We start from the raw sequence: 22,486 nt of genomic DNA, 5'->3' as shown, positions 1-22,486 counted from the left end.
GCTTTTCACAGTTTATTACCTGCAGTAAACTATGGTCCAAAAATATTAAATGGAAAATTCCAGAAATAAAGAATTTATAAATTTTAAATTGCATGCCATTCTGAGTAGCATGATGAAATCTTTCACTGTCCCGCTCCACCTCACCTGGGATGTGAATCATCCCTTTGTCCAGTGTATCCATGCTGTATATGCTACCTGCCCATTAGTCACTCGGTAGCCGTCTCGGTTATCAGATTCACTGTTGCAGTTTGGGGTTTGGTATAGGGTTCAGTACTATCCATGGTTTCAGGCATCCATGAGGGTCTTGGAACATAACCCCCACGGATAAACGGGGACTGCTGTATTCCATACAGCCCTGCTTCTCATCAAGAAACTCACTTCACAACAAATGGAGTGTCAATGGACCCATGCTCATAGAATTCACTGGTATTACCGTGTTCCCCACCATCCCGAAGCAGCGGCCTTGATAGAATGGTGGAATGGCCTTTTGAAGACTTGTTACAGTGCCAGTTAGGTGGCAAAGAACTTGGCCAAATTATGTTCTATGTTTTGTGGAAAGTAGAAGTTAAAAGTAATGAACTTGGATATTTAGCTGAGGAGATTTCTAAGCAAAGTGTTGAAGGTGCAGCCTGGTTTTTCCTGACTGCTTGTAGTAAAATGTGAGAAGAGAGAGATAAATTGAAGTAATCATTAAGCAAAAAAGAAATAGAACTTGAAGATTTGGAAAATTCTCAGCCTATCCATATTGCAAAAAATGAGACAGCGTGTTCTGGAGAGAATAGCAAGGGTGTGGTTGGAAAATCATTTATTAAAGAGATCACAGGTACGACTCATAGGTTTAATCAGCCATCTCAGCAGAAGCCAGAAATAGAGACACCAGCAGGGACACTACCAGTATGGACTAAAGGTGAGAGAAGCAGGATGAAATGAAGGAAGGCTATGGGAATTCTGGGATTCTATAGGATGAGACAATAGAGCTATCTGGCTGCCAACATTCATTATTGTTCAAGAAAAGGTAAAAATGACTCCAAGTGTAATTCAGAAATCAGCAGGACTGCCACTGCCACCACAGGCCTAGGGGGCAGGGCCATCTCCTCCATGGTTTCAAAGGGCGAGGCTGTCTTCTCCTCATTTTCACTGGGCCAGGCTGTCAAGACTCAGTGCCTCAGAGGCAAGGCTATAACTCAGAGCCTCGGAGGTCAGTGTTGTCATCCAGAGTCATGCCCGGTGGGGTGGAGAGCAGAGAGGATGGAGCCAAAGAAGATTATTTTTGAGCTTTAAGATCTAATGGGGAAAAAAAGATCTAACAGAATTTGCCTTGCTGGGTTTTAGACTTGCTTGGGACCCATCACCCCTTTTGTCTTTCCAATTCTCCCTTTTGGAATGGGAATATCTGTCCTATGTCTGTCCCCACCATTATATTTTGGAAGCACGTAACTTGTCTGGTTTCACAGATTCACAGCTGGAGAGGAATTTTGCCTCAAGATGAGTTGTACCTCAAGTCTCACCCATACCTGATTCAGACGAAATTTAGATGAGACTTTGGACTTAGAGCTGATGCTAGAATGAGTTAAGAATTTTGGGGCTGTTGGGATGAGTTGAATGTTTTTGCATGTGAGAAGGACATGAATTTTGGGGAGTCAGAGAGAAGAATGTTGTGGCCTGAAATACGTCCTCCCTCCAAATTCCTATGTTGAAGCCTTAACACCCAATGTGACTATATTTGGATACAGGGCCCTTAAGGAGGTAATTAAGGATAAATGGGGGCATAAGGGTAAGGTCCCATTCCAATATGACCAGTGACCTTATAAGAAGGGACAGAGAGAGAGAGAGACACCAGGGACCAATGCAGAGAGAAAAGACCATACGAGGACACAGCAAAAACACAGCCATCTGCAAGCCAAAGAGAGAGACCTCAGGAGAAATCAACCCTGCCAGCACCTTATCTTGGACTTCCAGCCTCCAGAACTGTGAGAAAATAAATTTCTGTTATTTAAGCTACCCAGTCTGTAGTATTTTGTTACAGCAGCCCTAGAAGACAAATTCAGGCTGTATTTGACAAGGTAAAATGAAAAAGAGCTCATAAAAGAATCGGCTGATTTTCAAGTGAAAGTGCAACAGAGTAGATAGAACACAAAATATTCAGGGTTGCAGAGTTAAAAAGGCAAGTTTTTCTTGACTTTGAAGAATAAAAGGTGAGCTAGAGTATGCCTTTAAGAGACAAATGACCATATTTTTAAAAATCAACTTTATTTACAAACAATAAAATTCACACATTTAAAGTACACACTTTGATGAGTTTTGGCCGCTATACATAGCCAATCAAAATATAGAACATTTTCCTCTCCCCAAAGGGTTTCCTTAATGTCCCTTCCCAATCTCTCTCTACTCCTGGCCCCAATCAGCAACTTATCTGCTTCCTATCACTATACATTAGATGTGTCTTCCTTAGAATTTCATATAACAAAATCACAAATTATGAACTCCTCTGGCCTCTTTCACCAGCATAGTATTTTAAAAATTCATTATGTTGTTATGTGTATCAAAAAGTCATCTTGTTTTTTACTAAGTAGTATACTACTGTATGGACTACTGCAGTTTGTTTATCCATTCATATATTGATGAAAATTTGGATTGTAAGGAGTTTTTGTCTAATAAATAAAGCTTCGATGAACAATCATATGCAAATCTTTATGTAGGCATATGTTTTTATTTCTTTTAAGTAACTATCTAGATGTAGGATTGCTGGCTCATATGAAATGCGCATGTTTATCTTGATAAGAAAATGCCAAACAGTTTTCCAATGTGGTTGTACCATTCTACCCTCCCACCAGCAATATAGGACAGTTCTAATTGCTCCACATACTTAGCAACAGTTGAGGTTGTCAGTCTTTTAATTTTAGCCATTCAAATTAGTGTATAGGGGCTGGCCCAGTGGCATAGTGGTTAAGTTCTCACACTCTGCTTGGGCGGCCCAGGTTCATGGATTCGGATGCTGGGTACGGACCTACACGCCACTCATCAGCTCTCAAAGGCTACACACATTCCTTGGCATGTGGCCCCCTCCATCTTCAAAGCCAGCAACAGTGCAATTCTCTGACTTCATCTTCTGCTACCAGCCAGAGAAAACTCTGTTCTTCTAAAAGGTTCACCTGACTGGGTCAGGCCCACATGGATAATCTCCATATCTTAAAGTCAACTAACTTGGGTCTTTAATTACATCTGCAAAATCCCTTCACGTCAATCAGTATCTAGATTAGTGTTTGACTAATGGGGGAGGTATGTTGGGGGCCTATCTTTACAATTCTGCCCACCATACTGTCCTCACAGATGAATGACATTGACTAGAAATTGAGTTCTTGGATCACAGTTCTTCACTCTCAGTGATCCACACCATTTATTCCATTGCCTTCTAGTTTCTAGTATTGCTGATAAGATATCCTAAGCTATTTGGATATTTTTTCGTATATAAACATCATCTTTTTTTTCCTTGCTAAAATCCATTAGGAATTTTTCTTGATCCTTAGAATTCAGGATCCCCAGCACAATTCTTCTGGTGCTATCCTCCAAACCTCTTACCACTTCCTACATGCTATTGTTGGGGAAAAGGGAGAATCCCCCTCTGCCCTTTCCCTTAAGGTTCTTATGGCTGGCCAAATAATTAAAAGACAGGTTAGCAGGAGAAAATAATACCAAGTTTAATAACATATACATGGGAGAAACCAGGGAAACTGAGTTTCTCGACACAATGTCAGAGTTTCTCATCTTAAATACCATCTTCAGCTAAGCCAAAGGAGGGTGTTGGGGGTGGAGGGAGTCAGTTATGGGAGATTACCAGAAAAGCACAGTAAACAAGAGTATGTAGATTTAAGTCCTCTCCTTCAGTCCTGAAAAGAGAGAAGATCACCGTACCTGCTTCCCAGTACACAGAGGGAGATACCTTTACAAATGTAAATATTTGGTAAACAGAACATTGAAAAGAATGGGCTTAGGGAGGACCCTGCCAGTCTGTGCCTAGCCAGAGTTAAATTCCTTTAGGCAGTTAGTGGGGGGAGGTCAAATGTCCATCAGAGAAAATAATCAAGGTAAAGAGATATATTTCAGGGTGGTCAATTTTGATCTCCCACACTATCTACCTCTGTATTTTAGCTCTCTGTTGTGAGATTTTTTTTTCCCAAAGTACTAACTCTGTGCTCAGGAGAAATCATCCTGTTTTTAAGTTCACCTCTTCCACTTTCAAATGCAGAAGAAATGGTATCTTGTTCCCTACGTACTTTGAGCGCTCTAGTTTTATCTCCTTGAGAGTTCCCACAGGTTTTTATTTCAATTCCCTTCTATTAGTTCTAGTTCATTTAGAGCCACCTGTTCTGATCAGCCACGTCCTGCTCTTCCAGGTTACCGAGTCCCCTGAAACGGGTTGTAAATTGTCCTCACCTGCTCATGGTCCTGTCCTTCTTCCACACACGGGCAGGTGAGGCTGTCGGGATCTCTCCGCGTGGCAACCCTGCAGATATAGCATTTTCCACACTTGTAGGCCAGGCACGTAAAATGGAAACCTCTTACCTTTCTTTTGAGGTAGTTGGAGGTTGTCTCCACTCTCTACATCTCAAGGACAGCAGTTCCCTCTGAACTACAGAAAAGGGGAGCAATTTTGCCCATTAAAGCAGCCTGCCCCCAAGTCCCACCTGGGTCAGAAGAATCGGGAGGCTCCTTCAAGGACCTTACTGAGGTAGCTCCTCTCAACAAGGAGTAACAGGATTTCTCTGCCTACGGCCCCTCAGGGCCCCGACAAATCTACCTTCTTTGCTCCAGGCCTCAAATTGAGTCAAGCCTGAAAGGGGAGTTTCAAGAAGAAACCATAGCAGGATCTAGAGCAGTTTTGGTGTTTCAGCTTCAATTGGTTTGGTGTTTCAGCAGTCAAGTGAAAGCATTTTAATAAATACATTACTGACTTTTTTTAGCCTAGCTGATAATAAACAGACAAAACCTCCTATCAAGATTCTAAACAAGGTTTCTGGGAAGATGGCAGCCAGGGTGCCTGAGCCTGAAACCTTCCCACTCCTGACTTTCTGCTGCTGCACATTTAGGAAAGAGATCTTGGATGGGGCTGCATTCTTCTTGGCTCTGGGAAGAAGAAAGATCAGCAGTAAAGGAGAAAGTTTGCCTCACCAATAATTCTGAAGTGCAAATCACAACTTTTAAGACTCTCTGAGGGAAAACAGCTGACAGATGACAGCAGATGACTGTGGAAAGAGCAGGGTCTGAAAACAGTCTTTGCTGCAGGCCTCAAGGAAAGGCAAGCCTTTCTGCCCTTGTTCTGGTTCAGGGTGGCAGATGGTTGAGCCCTCACACCTAACCTGCACTTCAAAATAGTGCACACACATGTGCATGCGTGTGCATATGTACACACAGACACACACGCAAAGAAAGAAAGAAAGAGCAAATTTTTTTTAGGATATGAGGCAATATACTTACAACCATCATCTTTTAGTGTTGGAGTTATAGGTCATGACTACTTTAAAATTTTTATATTGTCTAAAACTTGTTCCATGAGCATAGATTCTTTTTACAATAAAAAGCAATATTTTGTATAATATTGTGGCTGCTGCTGATCTGATTTTTCCTAAATTGCATGGAATAATTTGAGGCTCCTGAGAGCATTTGTTTCTTGTGGGGTTGCTATTCTATGCTATGTGAGTTTCCCTGAGCTGACCAAGGTATTTGGAAGTACCAAATGTCGGAGTATTTTAAAATGTAAAGACAGCTGCCTTGTTGTTGTTATTCTTGTTAAACTATTTAGTGTTTGATGAATATAGCCTTTCCTGATTTACAGCTCTTAATACTTGGATTCAAAATACTTAATTCACCGGGAAATTGGCTAGTTTACTACTAAACATAAAAGCAAAAACAAACAAAAGAGTATATCCTGATATGTCAATATTTTGTCCTTCTTTACCCACCCATTCACAAAACCAGGCACGCAGCCATCTGCAGATTCACTCAGCCATCCATCCACCCATCCATTCATCCACTATCCATCTTTCCACTCATCTATCTATTAAACAAAGACGTTGAATGCAAGGCACTGTGGTACGCACAGTGAGGGAGGTATCCAGACAATGCCCTGACTCACAAGGATTTTACAGTGTAATTGGGGAAAACAATGGTATAAAATTGAAACATAAATAAAACAACCATATAGTAAGATTGATTCTCAGTCATAATAGATTAATAATGAGTGATACAGCATGAGATATTAATTGAGAAGAAGGAAATAGTATGGGATCTGTCTGTTCAAGGAATCCTTATAGAAAATGGACTTCAGCTGCACTGCTAAATAAGTAAAAACACAGTTTTTTAGAGGGAGAGAACAAAATAATTTGAGAAAACAGAAAACAAGCAAAACACTGCAGCCAGGGTACCTGCCCTGTGCAGACAACACCTGATGACAACACCATCACATCTGCCGCATAGGTCACCAGGGCATGAAGCCTTCCCAGAGGGTGCGAGTCTTATATGTTGCCCCAAATTCACAACAATGGCAACTTACTGAGCAGCAAATTAACGAGGGGATAGTTTATAGTTGATTTACTCTTTGAGGTGCTACCAGACTCATCTCCTCTGGTCACTGTTCATTATGTATTCATGAGCCAGGCTGGCTATCTTTCATTCTTTATTGTATTCAGGAAAGGAAAAAACCACATAAAACCATTTTCCTGGCTGAATGGGTGAAATAATTTAAAAGCCAATATGTTAGCCTGGCAGCTTGTCTAACAACCATGAGACTCTCTTCAGAACGGTAATTAAAGTAGCTCTTTATTATATAAATTATTCATTCATTTTTTAACACCGGGTGAGTGTTTATGTTTATATGGAATGAGTACTGAAGATAGTTTTGCCATTCCAAAAGTCACCTCCCATTAGCTTGTCACACTTTCATCATGAAAAGAAGTTACTGCACAGCTGCTTCTCTGTGGAATGAATACTTTTAACTTACATAAATATAAGATTGTACGTTAAGATTAATGCTGTGTTTACACTGACTAATTCACATTGTAAAGGCATTCATCTACACAACAGGAACAAAAGTATCCTCAAGGGCAAAAAAGCATTTTGTGGATATCTCCTCCTATACATCCTGAAAACACTGGATTTAAAGGCTCTGTCTCCCTGTGGTGCAATTCATGGAAACAAGATGAGAAAAAGGACATTTCTTAATACTAAGTACAAGCAGTGAGTTAAGACTCCAAAAATTCTTCGGGCTCATGTGGTCCCACCACTGATCTTTTCACCATCCATCTGCCTCCTCACGTATTCACTTCCCACCTCACTTTCTTAGATTCCATGCCATTGCATGGGATACCTTGGCAATGAATAAAGCAGGCATTCTGTTAGTCTACAAATGGTAACGCTATCAGAAACCTTGCAGGTAGAGAGGACAAATCCCTTGTGAAATACGTATCTTTCCTATAAAGACAAAGTGATGTACTCTGCATGATAAAAGCAGTGAAACAGAATTAATCTGCCATTAGATAGCCAGCTTGACTCTGGGTAAATGATACCACATGGGGACTCAGCATCAGCTTCTGGTTTTAGAAGGTTGCGCATTCAGCACAGCAGTAGCCAGATCAGCCTAGGTAAGGAAAAGACTATGATAGCCTCAATCTCAGCTGCTATGGCCACACTACATGGATCCAGTAAGCAGGTCCCAAGATGGCTAGGAAAAGAGGCTGATGTCTAAAAAATGAGTTATCTAGTCCATACCTGACTATTGAAGGCCTCCTCCAAAGTGGTTATCCTCTGGTACATATTTACCTGGAACATGAATATCTTCATACTCTGTGCCATTGTGAGAGGAACATCCACATCTCTGTTTCCCAGAACTCTTTCTCAATAATTTTCTGGTTTGTTCCTAATCCCTGAGTAGCAGGTCAATGTGTTAGCTTCCGTCCATGAGTCAATGTAGATTTGCACCTTAGACCATCTTTCCTTTAATGCAAAGTGGACAAGAGATGCACCACCCTTCAGGGAGAATTTCCCTTCACCACTGCCCACCACCCTTCATCCTCAGCACACCTAGTGAGAGTGTAGTATAGTAGCTGTTTCCCCTAGCATGTGGGGCAGATATACCTATAAACAGGCCCATGCTTTTCCCTCTTCCTTTAGCCACCCAGAGGGAACCAGTCAAGAAGTCATAGCTGTGGGCTGACGGAGAGGCAGTGAAGCATGAGGAGCAGGTACCATGCAAGTCTGAGCCACCTGATTATGCAGTTTACTTTTGCCTTTTGGACCTGCTCAGACCTGGTCCCTATATTCAACTTCCATTTTATAATAGAGTGTTGTTGTGCATGTCCAATTTTATGGTTCAATGGATAAGATAATGCCAGTTCATGATTGGCAGTTGAGGTCACATACTCACTTGGTGACCCATAGCCGTTCATTCAGTCACTACCAGGATCCAGTAGCAAGCCAGGAACTATTTTTTAAATAGATAATATTTGTTGGCACAGGGTGACAGGGTTTTACTCTAAAGCCTCTATGCTCCTACTGCAGTTTGTACAGTATATATGTATTTTTTAAACTTATTTGTTTATACTTAAATATTTTAAAGTAAATTAATGACATCTTGATATTACACTCCTAAATATCTTAGTATGCATTTTTAAAATTAAGAATATTTTCCTGCTTAGCCAAAATAACATCATTGTACTTAATGAAAATTCCTTAATATCGTTTAATACTCAGTCCATATTTAAATTTATTTAATTGTAACAGAAATGTCGCTTTCCCTTAACTTACTATACTTGCAACTTTTCTCTTGGTTTGACACTTTTTAAATAAAAATTTTGAAAAAAAGTGCAAAATTGAATTAGATTGCCTAAAATTGCATATGTAAGTAGCAAAACTTCAAAGAAAAGCAAATAAATTTAGGACAGTGGTTAACTTTGGGGAGAAGGCTCTGATGATAATCAGTTAGGTGCAAACAGGGAGCCTTGGCATGATGGCAGTGTACTATTTTTTGACCTGGGTGATGGCTGCATAAGAATTTCCTTTATCAGTGTTCATTAAATTATAACCATATGTTTATGCATTTGAAAACAAAGGTGCGATATAACATATGAATAATACATCAAAATATTTTTGGAAAATAAATTTATATACAATTGTTAAGAATTATTATATTAAATTAAAAGACAAGAATAGAGCTCTCACAGCATTCTTTCGACTTATAGTGATCAAATCTAAATAAAAGTAGCTTTTGCAAAGTTAATTGTTTAAGTTCACCGTATCAAAAGACATTACTGAGGATCTATTTTTGAGGACAACATTATAATAATGACACCTTATTTTTACATAAGGCTGTTGGCTTATGTCATAACATCATAATCAATTCAAATTTGTTCTGTCTGGTATTCTAAATAATTCCCATGCATTATAACATTTCCACAGTTTGTTTTGACAAGTGTTCTAACAAACGCTATTTGAAAATTTTACAAGAGGACTCAAGAAGGAAGTTTTACAGTTGTAAAATATTATGCTTAAAATCTAAAAATTTCCTTTGATCGTCGAAGACCAGTGCATGTATTAATCTCTCAGTAAAGAGAACATACTCTAGGCTCTCCCAGGGAGTATAGTTACAGAGTGGCTTAGCAGGTTGCAAATAATAGATCATTCCAACATTCCCATTTCCTGTCTTCAGACTCACACCTCTATGATATTTCAGGGAAATTTCAGTTTTCCCACTTTTTAAAATCTAGGCCATCATTGAGTTTATGCTTAGATTTGACAACCCTGCAGATGATAAATATAACTTCAAAGTGCTTGAACTAGCACATCAAATTCTGACTCCTGGGTGGTACACCCATGGCAATATATTTGGCCTTTTGAGCCTTATATCTCATGCCCCTTGTTCAAACACCCTTAGAATTTACTCCCACCCCCCCCACCCCCCCGCCAGGCTCCTGTTTATATAGATTGCTGGGATCTTATATGTTTTTGGTCTATAGGCTATCTCTGCTCTGAGCAGCCCTTCTATTTAAGTCTCCTAGCTATGCTGATTTCTAAACCTTATAACTGCCCTGGAGGCAGTAAGAGGTGGTAGGGAGAGGTGCTGAAAAGAACTGGCATCAGTTTGAGAGGCTAGTGCCTCAAGTGTAGTATCGAAAGGCTTTTATGGGAGTCCCTCAATAGGCAAAGGGAATTTAGGGAAAGTTTAAGACTTTTTGGTCTTGCTAGGTCAGCCCAAATGTCTCTCCTATTTCTCAGGGTTCTACTTCCTCCCCACCAGTGCCTTACCTTAATGTAAGAGACTTAGTAAGGTCTTCAACTCTGCAGCACTTATAATCTGTCCTGGAATTGGTCCGTAGTCACATCTACCCTGAAACATTAGGAGACAAAGCATTCCTTCAAAGCTTTCACAGAAACCTTTGAGTTTTCCGTGTAAGTTCTTTACTGGATGTCGTTGGCCTTTAATTTTCCCTATGTGTGCTCTCCTGGACCATTTAAGAAGGCTGATGATTCTGCCATCTTTAAATCACTTTGTTGCTACAGTGACAAAATTTCACTTCACACTTTATTCTAGTCTACCTGTGACAACCTGAGGAACTACAATTCTACTGCATACTTTGGGTTACCCTGTTACTCTCCCTTCCCACCCCCAGGAGATTATACTCCTTGAACATATGAGAAATGTCATCCAGGAATACCACTTTGAGGACCTGTTCCTTGAAGTTTCTTTAATTTAAATTCTCTTTGAACTACTATAAATTGTGCTGTTTTAAGCCGCTAAGTTTGTGGTAATTTGTTACAGCATCAATAGAAAACTATTACATCAACTAACAATTGTTATTTCAGGACAGCCACCTTCCTTTATTTCACTGAATGGCTACCTAACAGGGCTGTTTAAATTTTTTTACTTTTGTTTTCATTTGGTGGGCATGTGGCTCTTGGAAAATTCTAAAGGGGAACGAAGAAATATTTTTCATCATCCAGTTGTTTACATTTTTTACTGAGTGCTTATTATGCACCCAACTCTCTCTCTCAAGAAAAGAATACACACACACATTTTAATTATAACCCTGGAAATTATTACCCTGGAAATTAGTGCTATTATTCTTCATTGTAAAACTATACAAACTAAGTCTGAGAGTGATTAAGATACTTGCTTAATGTCGTATAGTTAATATGTGCCAGAACCAGAGGTTAAATCCCAGAACTGGAGGAATCCACAGCCCATGTTCATTTCATGACACGGTGTGGCTTCCATAAGAGCCAGCAACATTTCTCTAAGCCTCTTAGCTAGGTCATGCTCATCCTTCCTTCAGTATAGCAACCCAAGAGATGTATGTGTCATATTGAAAATTAATGCCTATTAAGGAGGATTTGGGGGGAGAGGGTGTCAATGAATATATTTCCCCATTTTTATCCTAGCCCTTAGTTTCAACTTACTCATCTCAGCTTGCCCCAATAAAGAAAAACATTTAGGGAACCAGAGAGTTGCAGTAAGCACAGATTGATCTCTCAGTCACAGCCCTAGATCATATAAAATCAGGTTGGGTCCAATTCCAGCCCTGCTTTACGAATTTCAGAAGGTCAGAGAATAGACGCTAGAAATTGCAGTGTGATTAACCCCTTGAGAGAGGGCTCTGAATATCATTTTCTGTCTAGTGACCATGGAACTAGGAATGTATATTCTAGAAAACTTGGTGGACATATTTATCAAAAGCATAGTCCCACTGATAAGCCCAGATGGACATCAAGTTGATGTTAACATTGACATGAACTATGAAAATCTGTTTTACTAACATCCGATTTTACTGACTCTCCCAGCCCACCACCCCCCTACACACACACACACACACACATCTATAGGACAAAATGTAAAAGAATGAACTAAAATGCCACATACTACAGGATCTTCTCATTGAGATTCTGGGAGAACGTGTTTCCTTATCACAATCCATTCTTTTCTCAGTAGTGTGCTCTATATTTTACTTCTGTAATTGGCCTTATGTGGGTAAGAAAATTGAGTTCACAATCATTTTTTACCCCTTTGAAATTACAGGCTTCTGCTACTATAAATAACCAGCATTTCATTTCTATCAACAGGAATCTACAAGTGACTGGCTTTGAATGGTCACCTGCACAGAGGATTGTCAGAGTGATTTCTCCAAGATGAGAAATGAGCTGCAACTCAGCTCACCCAGGTGAGTGGGTCACAAAGGCTCACATCCATCATATCAATGCACGGTTGCTATTTCTTCTTCATACCATTAACCCAAACAGCAGGACCCAAACTACCAATCCTAAGTTGCTCAAGTGACACCAAACAAGAAAGCTGCTTAAGATGCAACCACCTGTAGTTGGAGGTAGAATATATGACAAAGAATAAGTGCCCCTTTGTCAATAAAAACATTTTTTTCAATAGCAAAAAGAGCAAGAGTGACACTTGGTGGCCAGTACAAGGCATCACAAAGGACTGAGCCACAGGAAATATTCTCCTCACCAACCTTGCTTTGGGAGTTTTGAAGATAGGGGAGAACTATGCTGGTCATAGGGAAACAAGACCCATGTTTGCAAGAAGAGTATTACTCTTGCCCTGGTTAGTAGCTAAATATCAGAAGTGACACCACACTGCAGCTGTTTTAAATGAATAGAAGTTAGTGTGTCCAAAGAAGACCATCTCTGGAAAAAAGAAATATAGTCATTACAACACTAAATTCAGATAGCCATTAAGAGTTGGGCAAAACCTTACGTGATAAATAACAACTTTAAGTAAAGCAATTATCTGCCACTGCCCAGAACTTGGTCTTTCATTCCTACATCTTGACCTTACCATTCTTCCAGGGCAAATGCCTCTAACCCTTGCTCGAATGGAAACCCCTCCTGTGACGACTTCTTAGCATAACCAAGCTAATTTCCAATCAATTTTAACCCCCTTCTTATCTTTTATCGGTTAATCCCAGACCAAAGAAAGAGCCCATTTCAAAATATTTATCAAATAAATACATGCATAAGTGAACAAAAAAGGTGCAAGCAAACAGAAACCAGAGTGGATTATGAAAACAACCGTTCCCCCCCACCCCCCTAGTAAGGGAGAACAGAGATAAACAACTCTAAAAACATAGCTTTCCAGGAGCAACTTGGAACAAGAGTTTCCCAGGGATACCAAAAAGAGCTGTAGTCTATCCTTATACCCTGGAAACAGAGATGCTGGGAAATGTATTCTAGTGAGTTTGTGTGTATTTATGCCTACAGGGATCATCAGGCACACAGGCCCTGGCAGTGATTCTCAACCTTGGCTACACATTAGATTCCACAGAACAGGTTTTAAAATCCTTTTATCTAGGCTACAACCCAGACCAATTAATCAGAATTTCTTTTTTTTTTTAATTTTTTGTGAGGCGATCAGACCTGTGCTAACATCTGCCAATCCTCCTCTTTTTTTCTTTTTCTTTTTTTTTTTTTTTGCTGAGGAAGAGTGGCCCTGGGCTAATACCCATGCCCATCTTCCTCCACTTTATATGGGACACTGCCACAGCATGGCTTGCCAAGCAGTGCGTCGGTGCGCGCCCGGGATCCTAACCGGCGAACCTTGGGCCGCTGCAGCAGAGCGCACTCACTTAACCACTTGCACCACCTGTCCAGCCCCTTAAGCAGAATTTCTGAGCGTGGGAGCCAAGCACGAGAATTGTTTAAAGCATCACTGTGCTAGAATGGTGTTCTCAAACATTTTGGTCTCAAGATCTCTTCACATTCTTAAAAATTATTGAGGACTCCAAAGAGATTTTGTTTAGATGGGTTCTATTTATTGATATTACTATAGTAGATGTTAAAACTAAGAAATTTTTAAACATTTATTTATTAACTCAATAATAACAATAAAATCATTACATGTTAGCGTAAACAACATATTTTTTATGAAAAATAACTATATTTTCCCAAACCAAAACATTTAGTGAGAAAAGTGGCATTGTTTTACAATTTGAAAACCTATGTAATGTCTGACTTAATAGGAAACATCTAGATGCTCATGTCTGCTTCTGCCTTCACTCTGTTTTAATATGCTACTTTGATTGAAGTTGATGAAGAAAATCTGGCCTCCCACAGATATGTAGTTGGAAAAAGAAGTAGTATTTTAATCACCTTTTCAAACAACTGTGGATATTCTTTGATACTACATTAAATTTCAACAACAGATAGTTTCTCGAAGGACAGTAGCAATGTGGAATCTAAACCCATATCAATGAACTTTTGGTACTTGTTACATTAAAATCCTTTGGTGACTCTTGCCATTTGAATGGATCTTCTACCCAGGCATGAGTTAGTAAAATTATGCTTCATTCATTTGGAAAATATTGGCCCACTAATTACCCATATCTTTTAAATATTGATGCATTTCATTATACATTGTACAAAAATCACATTTATTTATACCACTTCTGATCTCATCAGACAAGTCTTTAAGAATTGGGCAGCTGTCCGAGAGTGATGTCAGCAACATGGTAGAGGGAGCTGGTCCCTTTGTCTCTCCCCCTCTGAATTACAACTAAATGGATATTCATTAACCGACAGAGGATATCCACACAGCACAACAGGATGCCTGAGAGACCCTCACAGCTATACATCTGAGGGTGGGACGACTGGATCTCCAGGAAGCAGTGGAATTAGGTGAGCACACCCTTCCCCCTCCCTGGCAGCAGTGAGCCAGATGGCAGAGCCTCCCATAGCAGCCAGTGTGACTCTAAGAAGAAGCGGGGGCAGCCCAGCATGCACAGGAACAACTTCGAAGGGGTAGCCTGGCCAGCAGGAGTGCCCACTGTGCTGTGGCTGCCCTGCCAGTGGGAATGCCCCTTACCGAGTGGCTGCAGCTTAGCCCCCACGAGGTGCCCTGCCCACCAAGCACATGGCTCAGCCAAATCACCAGTGAGCACAGTGCCAACTCACACCTACACAACCCTCCTGCTGAGCACAGAGGCCTCACTTCCACGAGAGCAAACTGCTGAGCAGCTGTGGTCAGCCTATGCAAATGCAGGGCAGGCGTACCCACACAACTTCCAGCAGATGGGGCAGGCTCAGAAACACACCTCCTGCTTCCCCCCAGTGGTGGCAGGTGGAATCTGTGACCTGATGCTACCACAAATGCGCCAGCAAAGGATCAGTTCGTCAAACACCGTGAAAAACTACAGTAACACTTCAGAGCAGAAGGAAAATGACAAGTCTCCAGAAACCAATCCTGAAGTCACAGAAATTTATAATCTAAATAACAGAGAATTTAAAATAGTGGTCATAAAGAAACTCAATGAGTTAAAAGAAAACTCAGGAAGACAGTCTGATGAGCTCAGGAATAAAATTAATGAGCAGAAGGAATACTTCACCAAAGAGATTAAAGCCTTTAAAAAAAACAACTATACAGGGGCCAGCCCTGTGGCTTAGCAGTTAAGTGTGCACACTCTGCTGCAGGCGGCCCGGGTTTGGATCCCGGGCGCACACCAACACACCACTTCTCTGGCCATGCTGAGGCCGCATCCTACATACAACAACTAGAAGGATGTGCAGCTATGACATACAGCTATCTACTAGGGCTTTGGGGGAAAAATAAATAAATAAATAAATAAATAAATAAATAAAACAACTATACAGAAATTCTGTTCTGAAGAACAGAATTAATGAGATAAAAAATAATCTAGAAACCATAAAAAATAGAGCTGATATGGGGCCAGCCCAGTGGCGTAAACGGTTAAGTGCGCGCGCTCTTCTGCAGCAGCCCGGGGATCACCAGTTTGGATCCTGGGTGTGCACTGACGCACCGCTTGGCAAGCCATACTGTGGCAGTGTCCCATATAAAGTGGAGGAAGATGGGCATGGGTGTTAGTCCATGGCCAGTCTTCCTCAGCAAAAAGAGGATTGGCAGATGTTACCTCAGGGCTGGTCTTCCTCACACACAAAAAAAAAATAGAGCTGATATTATGGAGGACAGATTTAGTGAATTAAAAGACAGGAATCTAGAAATGCTTCAAGTTGACAAGGAGAGAGAATTAAGATTTTTAAAAAATGAAGAAATTCTTTGAGAAATATCTGACTCAATTAGGGAAAGCAACATAAGGATTATAGGTATGCCAGAAGGAGAAGAGAGGGAGAAAGGAGCAGAGAGCTTGTTCAAAGAAATAATAGCTGAAAACTTCCCAAACCTGGGAAAGGAACTGAACTTAAAAGTATATGAAGCCGAGTGGTGTAGTGGTTGAGTCCAGCACATTCCACTTAGGTGGCCCGGGTTTGCAGGTTTGGATCTCTGTCACAGACCTACACCACTTGTCAAGCCATGTTGTGGCAGAAACCCACAAACAAAATAGAGGAAGATCTGCATGGATGTTAGCTCAGGGATAATCTTTATCAAGCAAAAAAAAAGGAAGATTGGCAACAGATTTAGCTCAGGGCCAATCTTCCTCACCAAAAAACAAAAATAACTATAAACACTTCAATTTAGTCACAACTCACAACACAAAACAGAATAATTTGTGACAACAATAACTCAGAAGGGGAAGAGGAAAGGAAAGGAACCTGCTTAGGCTAATGGAGATAAAAGTCTATCAGAAAATGGCATATCTCATCTGCGAGATCTTTTACACAAATGTCATGGTAACTACTAAACAAAAAATCAGAGCAGAGCCACAAATTATAAATAAAGAGAAAATTGAGAAAACCATCAAAAATCCCCACCAAACTGAAATGGCAGCCAGAAATACAAGCGAAGAGAAAAAATGGAAATATAGAACAACCAGAAAACAAGATGTAAAATGACAGCATTAAGCCCTCATATATCGATAATCACTCTAAATGTAAATGGATTGAATTCTCCAATCAAAAGACACAGAGTGGCTGGATGGGTTAAAAAACAAGACCCAACAATATGTTGCCTCCAGGAAATATATCTCAGCTCTAAAGACAAACATAGGCTCAGAGTGAAGGGATGAAAAACAATACTCCAAGCAAATGGCAGGCAAAAGAAAGCAGGTGTTGCCATACTTATATCAGAGAAAGCAGACTTCAAGCTAAACAAGACAATGGGAGACAAAGAGGGACAGTATATAATGATAAAAAGGACATTCTACCAAGAGGACATAACACTTATGAATATATATACAACTAACACAGGAGCACCAAAGTATATAAAGCAACTACTAACCGACCTAAGGGGAGAAATTAACAGCAACACAATAATAGTAGGGGACTTCACAACCCACTTACATCAATGGATAGATCATCCAGACAGAAAGTCAAAAAAGAAATAGTGAACTTAAATGAAACACTAGACCAGATGGACTTAATAGATATATATAGAACATTCCCTCCAAAGCAGCAGAATACACGTTCTTCTCAAGTACACATGGAACAATCTCAAAGATAGACCATATGTTGGGAAACAAGGCAAGCCTCAATAAATTTAAGAATACTGAAATCATATCACAATGCTATGAAACTAGAAATCAACTACAAGAAAAAAGCTGGGAAAGTCACAAATATGTGGAGACTAAGAACATGCTACTGAACAACCACTGGATCAACGAAAAAATCAAAGCAGAAATAAAAAATACCTGGAGACAAATGAAAATGAAAATACAACATACCAACTCTTATGGGATGCAGCAAAAGCAGTTCTAAGAGGGAAACTTATAGCAATACAGACCCACCTCAACAAAAAAGAAAAATCTCAAATAAGTAATCTCAAACTACACCTAAGAGAATGAGAAAAAGAACAAACAAAGCCCAAAGTCAGCAGAAGGATGGAAATAATAAAACTTAGAGCAGAAATAATTGAAATAGAGACTGAAATAACAATAGAAAGGATCAATGAAACTAAGAGCTGGTTCTTCAAGAAGATAAACAAAATTGACATACCCTTAGCCAGACTCACTAAGAAAAAAAGAGAGAAGGCTCAAATAAATAAAATTAAAAATGAAAGAGGAGAAATTACAACAGATACAGCATAAATACAAAGGATTATAAGAGAATACTATGAAAAACTACACGCTAAAAAATTGGATACGGGGCCGGGCCAGTGGCGCAAGTGGTTAAGGGCACGCACTCCACTGCGGCAGCCTGGGGTTCGCCAGTTTGGATCCCAGGTGCACACCAACGTGAAGCTTGGCAAGCCATGCTGTGGTGGCATCCCATATAAAGTGGAGGAAGATGGGCACAGATGTTAGCCCAGGGCCAGTCTTCCTCAGCAAAAAAAAAAAAAGAAGAGGACTGGCAGATGTTAGCACAGGGCTGATCTCCTCACAAAAAAAAAAAAAAAAATTGGATAACCTAGAAGAAATTGATAAATTCTTAGACTGTTACAACCTCCCAAAACTGAATCAAGAAGAAATAGAGAATATGAATAAACCAATCACAAGTAAACAGCAATCAGAAACCTCCCAATAAACAAAAGTCCAGGGACAGATGGCTTCTCTGGAGAATTCTACCAGACATTCAAAGAAGATTTAATACCTATCCTTCTCAAACTATCCCAAAAAATTGAAGAAGATGGAACACTTCCTAACTCCTCCTATGAGGCCAACATTATCCTGATACCAAAAGCAGACAAGAATAACACAAAGAAGGAAAATTACAGGCCAATATCACTGATAAACATAGAAGCCAAAATCTTCAACAAAATATTTGCAAACCGAATACAGCAATACATTAAAAGGATCATACACCACGAACAAGTGGGATTTATACCAGGGACACAGGGATGTTTCACCATCTGCAAATCAATCAATGTGATACACCACATAAACAAAATGAGGAATAAAAATCACATGATCGGGCCAGCCCCATGGCTTGGCGGTTGGGTGCGCGTGCTCCACTACTGGCGGCCCAGGTTCGGATCTCGGGCGCACACCGACGCACCGCTTCTCCGGCCATGCTGAGGCCGCGTCCCACATGCAGCAACTAGAAGGATGTGCAACTATGACATACAGCTATCTACTGGGGCTTTGGGGGAAAAAAAATGGAGGAGGATTGGCAATAGATGTTAGCTCAGAGCCGGTCTTCCTCAGCCAAAAAAAGAGGAGGATTACCACAGATGTTAGCTCAGGGCTGATCTTCCTCACAAAAAAAAAAAAAAAATCACATGATCATCTCAATAGATGCAGAGAAAGCATTTGACAAGATCTAACATCCATTTCTGATAGAAAAACCCTCAAGAAAATGGGTACAGAAGGAAAGTACCTCAACATAATAAAGGCCATATATGGCAAACCCACAGCCAACATCATACTCCATGGGGAAATACTGAAAGCCATCCTTCTGAGAACAGGAACAAAACAAGAGTGCCCACTCTCGCCACTTCTATTCAACATAATACTGGAGGTTTTGGCTAGAGCAATTAGGCAAGAAAAAAAGAAATTGGAAAGGAAGAAATGAAACTCTCAATATTTGCAGAAGACATGATTCTATCTACAGAAAACTGTAAAGAATCCACCAGAAAACTATTAGAAATAATCAACAACTACAGCAAATTTGCACGGTAAAAAATCAACTTACAAAAATCAGTTGCATTTTTATACACTAATAACGAACTAGCAGAAAGAGAAGTCAAGAATACAATCCCATTTACAATCGCAACAAAAAGAATAAAATACCTGGGAATAAATTTAACAAAGGAGGTGAAAGATCTATATACTGAAAACTATAAGACATTATTGAAAAAAACCAAAAAACACATAAAGAAATGGGAGATATTCCATGCTCATGGATTGGAAGAATAAACATACTACGTTAAAATGTCCGTACTACCTAAAGCAATCTACAGATTCAATGCAATCCCAATCAGAATCCCAGTGACATTCTTTACGGAAATAGAACAAAGAATCCTAAAATTTGTATGGAACAACAAAAGACCGCAAATAGCCAAAGCAATCCTGAGAAAAAAGAACAAAGCTGGAGGCATCACAATCCCTGGCTTCAAAATATACTACAAAGCTATAATAATCAAAATAGCATGGTACTGGCACAAAAACAGACACACAGATCAATGGAACAGAATTGAAAGCCCAGAAATAAAACCACACATCTACAGACAGCTAATCTTTGACAAAGGAGCCAAGAACATACAATGGAGAAAGCAAAGTCACTTCAATAAATGTGTTGGGAAAACTGGACAGCCACACGCAAAAGAATGAAAGTAGACCATTATCTTACACCATACACAAAAATTACGCCAAAATGGATTAAAGACTTGAATGCAAGACCTGAAACCACAAAACTCCTAGGGGAAAATATAGGCAGTACACTCTTCGACATTGGTCTTAGCAGCATGTTTTTGAATACCATGTCTACTCAAGAAGGGAAACAAAAGAAAAAAATAAACAAATGGGACTACATCAGACTAAAAAGCTTCTGTAAGGCAAAGGAAACCATGAATAAAATGCAAAGACAACACACCAACTGGGAGAAAACATTTGCAAATCATATATCCAACAAGGGGTTAATTTCCAAAATATATAAAGTACTCATACAACTCAACAACAAAAGAATGGGCAACCCAATCAAAAAATGAGTAGAGGATCTAGGATCTGAACAGACAGTCTTCCAAAGAAGATATACAGATGGCCAACAGGCACATGAAAAGATGCTCAACATCATTAATTATTAGGGAAATGCAAATCAAAACTACAATGAGATCTCACCTTACACCTGTCAGAATCACTGTAACTAACAAGACAAAAACTAACAAATGTTGAAGAGGATGTGGACAAAAGGGAACCCACATACACTGCTGGTGGGAATGCAAACTGGTGTAGCCACTATGGAAAACAGTTGGGAGATTTCTCAAACAATTAATAATAGAAATACCATATGATCCAGCTATCCCACTACTGGGTATTTATCCAAAGAACTTGAAATCAACAATTCAAAGAGATTTATGCATCCCTATGTTCCCTGCAGCATTATTCATAATAGCCAAGACATGGAAGCAACCCAAGTGCCCATTGACTGATGAATGCATAAAAAAGATGTGGTATATACATACTATGGAATACTACTCAGCCATAAAATAAGACAAAATTGTCCCATTTGCAACAACATGGATGGACCTTGAGAGTATTATGTTAAGCGAAATAAGCCAGAGAGAGAAAGACAAACACTGTATTTCATTCATTCATATGTGGAAGTCAACAAACACATAGATAAAGAGAATAGATCAGTGTTTACCAAAGGGAAAGTGGTTGGGGCATAGGCGAAAGAGGTGACAGATAAAAATTAGACTACTGGTGGTGAGGATGATGCAGTCTATACTGAAACTGATATATAACAATGCACCCCTGAAATTACACAATATTACAAACCAATATGACCTCAATAAAATAATTAAAAAAAAAAAAGAATTGGGCAGCTGTCAAACTCACAGTGGCAGCCCCAGTTTTCTAAAATTCTAAATTTCACTTGAAATTTCCACTTTCCTGATTGTCAACAAATGCTGTCAATTATTTTCCTTAGCATGATAGGCTCACTTCAACCATTTTTGTGAAATTATCTGTCAGATATCCAAGTCTGAATAACCACAGGTAGTCTGTCTGTTTTCTTTCAAGTACACATGTGTTCCGTGGAAAGAGTGGCTAGCTCAGCTTGCAAAGCAAACAATCTCACAAGTGCCTTCCTTGAGACAGCCATCCTCGGTCAGTAAGGAACAGAAGTGCTATAGGAGTACTTCCCATTTCATCACAGAGAATATTAAAAAGTGTGTAGTTGTAATTTAATAATATAATCAAAATTTTATACTGCTTTAGCAAAGACATTCTTAAACGAGGCCAGCATGTGTCTAACTGTGAGTGCATGACAGTGAAGGAAACCATGGCTGCTGCTACAGTTCTTTTTGTACCAAAGCACAGATGTCAGTGCAGTGAAAGAGGCCAGTAATGTATTAGTATTATGAAAGTAGTTTTGACCTCACAGACAGATCTGTAAAAGTCTCGGGGGCTTTGAGAACCTCTGTACTAGATGGAAAAGTAGAAAAACTGAAGGAGCATCCAGCCACCCCTCCAATTTCCTCAAAGAGGAGAAAAAGAGGGGGCCAGGAAGGGAGCTATTTTTCCTGGGAATTTTGTCTATGTTAAAAGTTTGTTGAAGTGATATTGAGAAAAATGGGAAGAAATTCTGTGTACCGAAAGTTATCATCTGTTCTGAAACTTCAACCAGGAAAATCTCAGGCTTCCTTAAGATGCCAGAATAACCCATATTCCATATTATTTTAAGGCAGGTAAGCGTTAGGATTGTGTTTCTTAGACTTCCAATCTCTATGTACTACTCAGCACACTGTCAGTGTACGCTCAGATCATCAACCTTAGGCAATGCTTAAAACAAAATGGAAAATTCACCACAATATTTAAATAATGAAAATAAAAACTAATAGTTAAAAATTAGCAAGAGCAATAATATAGTTTCAATCATAGACTATTCATCATAGTACACCAAATTCAACGGGAAAAAATACATA

At 39.6% G+C, this 22,486-nt stretch overlaps 1 long non-coding RNA gene across 1 annotated transcript in view; it reads right to left on the bottom strand.

Moving 5' to 3' along the window:
- The window catches only part of LOC131404225 (uncharacterized), a 129,010-nt gene that overhangs the window by 7,586 nt on the left and 98,938 nt on the right, over nt 1–22,486 (bottom strand). The window contains exon 2 of the long non-coding RNA XR_009219757.1: nt 4,435–4,504. This is a non-coding gene — a long non-coding RNA (uncharacterized LOC131404225). The remainder of the gene's footprint in view (nt 1–4,434; nt 4,505–22,486) is intronic.

The sequence above is a fragment of the Diceros bicornis genome, chromosome 1, assembly GCF_020826845.1.
Source record: "Diceros bicornis minor isolate mBicDic1 chromosome 1, mDicBic1.mat.cur, whole genome shotgun sequence".
Classification (NCBI taxonomy): domain Eukaryota; kingdom Metazoa; phylum Chordata; class Mammalia; order Perissodactyla; family Rhinocerotidae; genus Diceros; species Diceros bicornis.
Note: the sequence above shows the minus strand (reverse complement) of the source record. Positions and strands in the feature narration are given on the sequence as shown.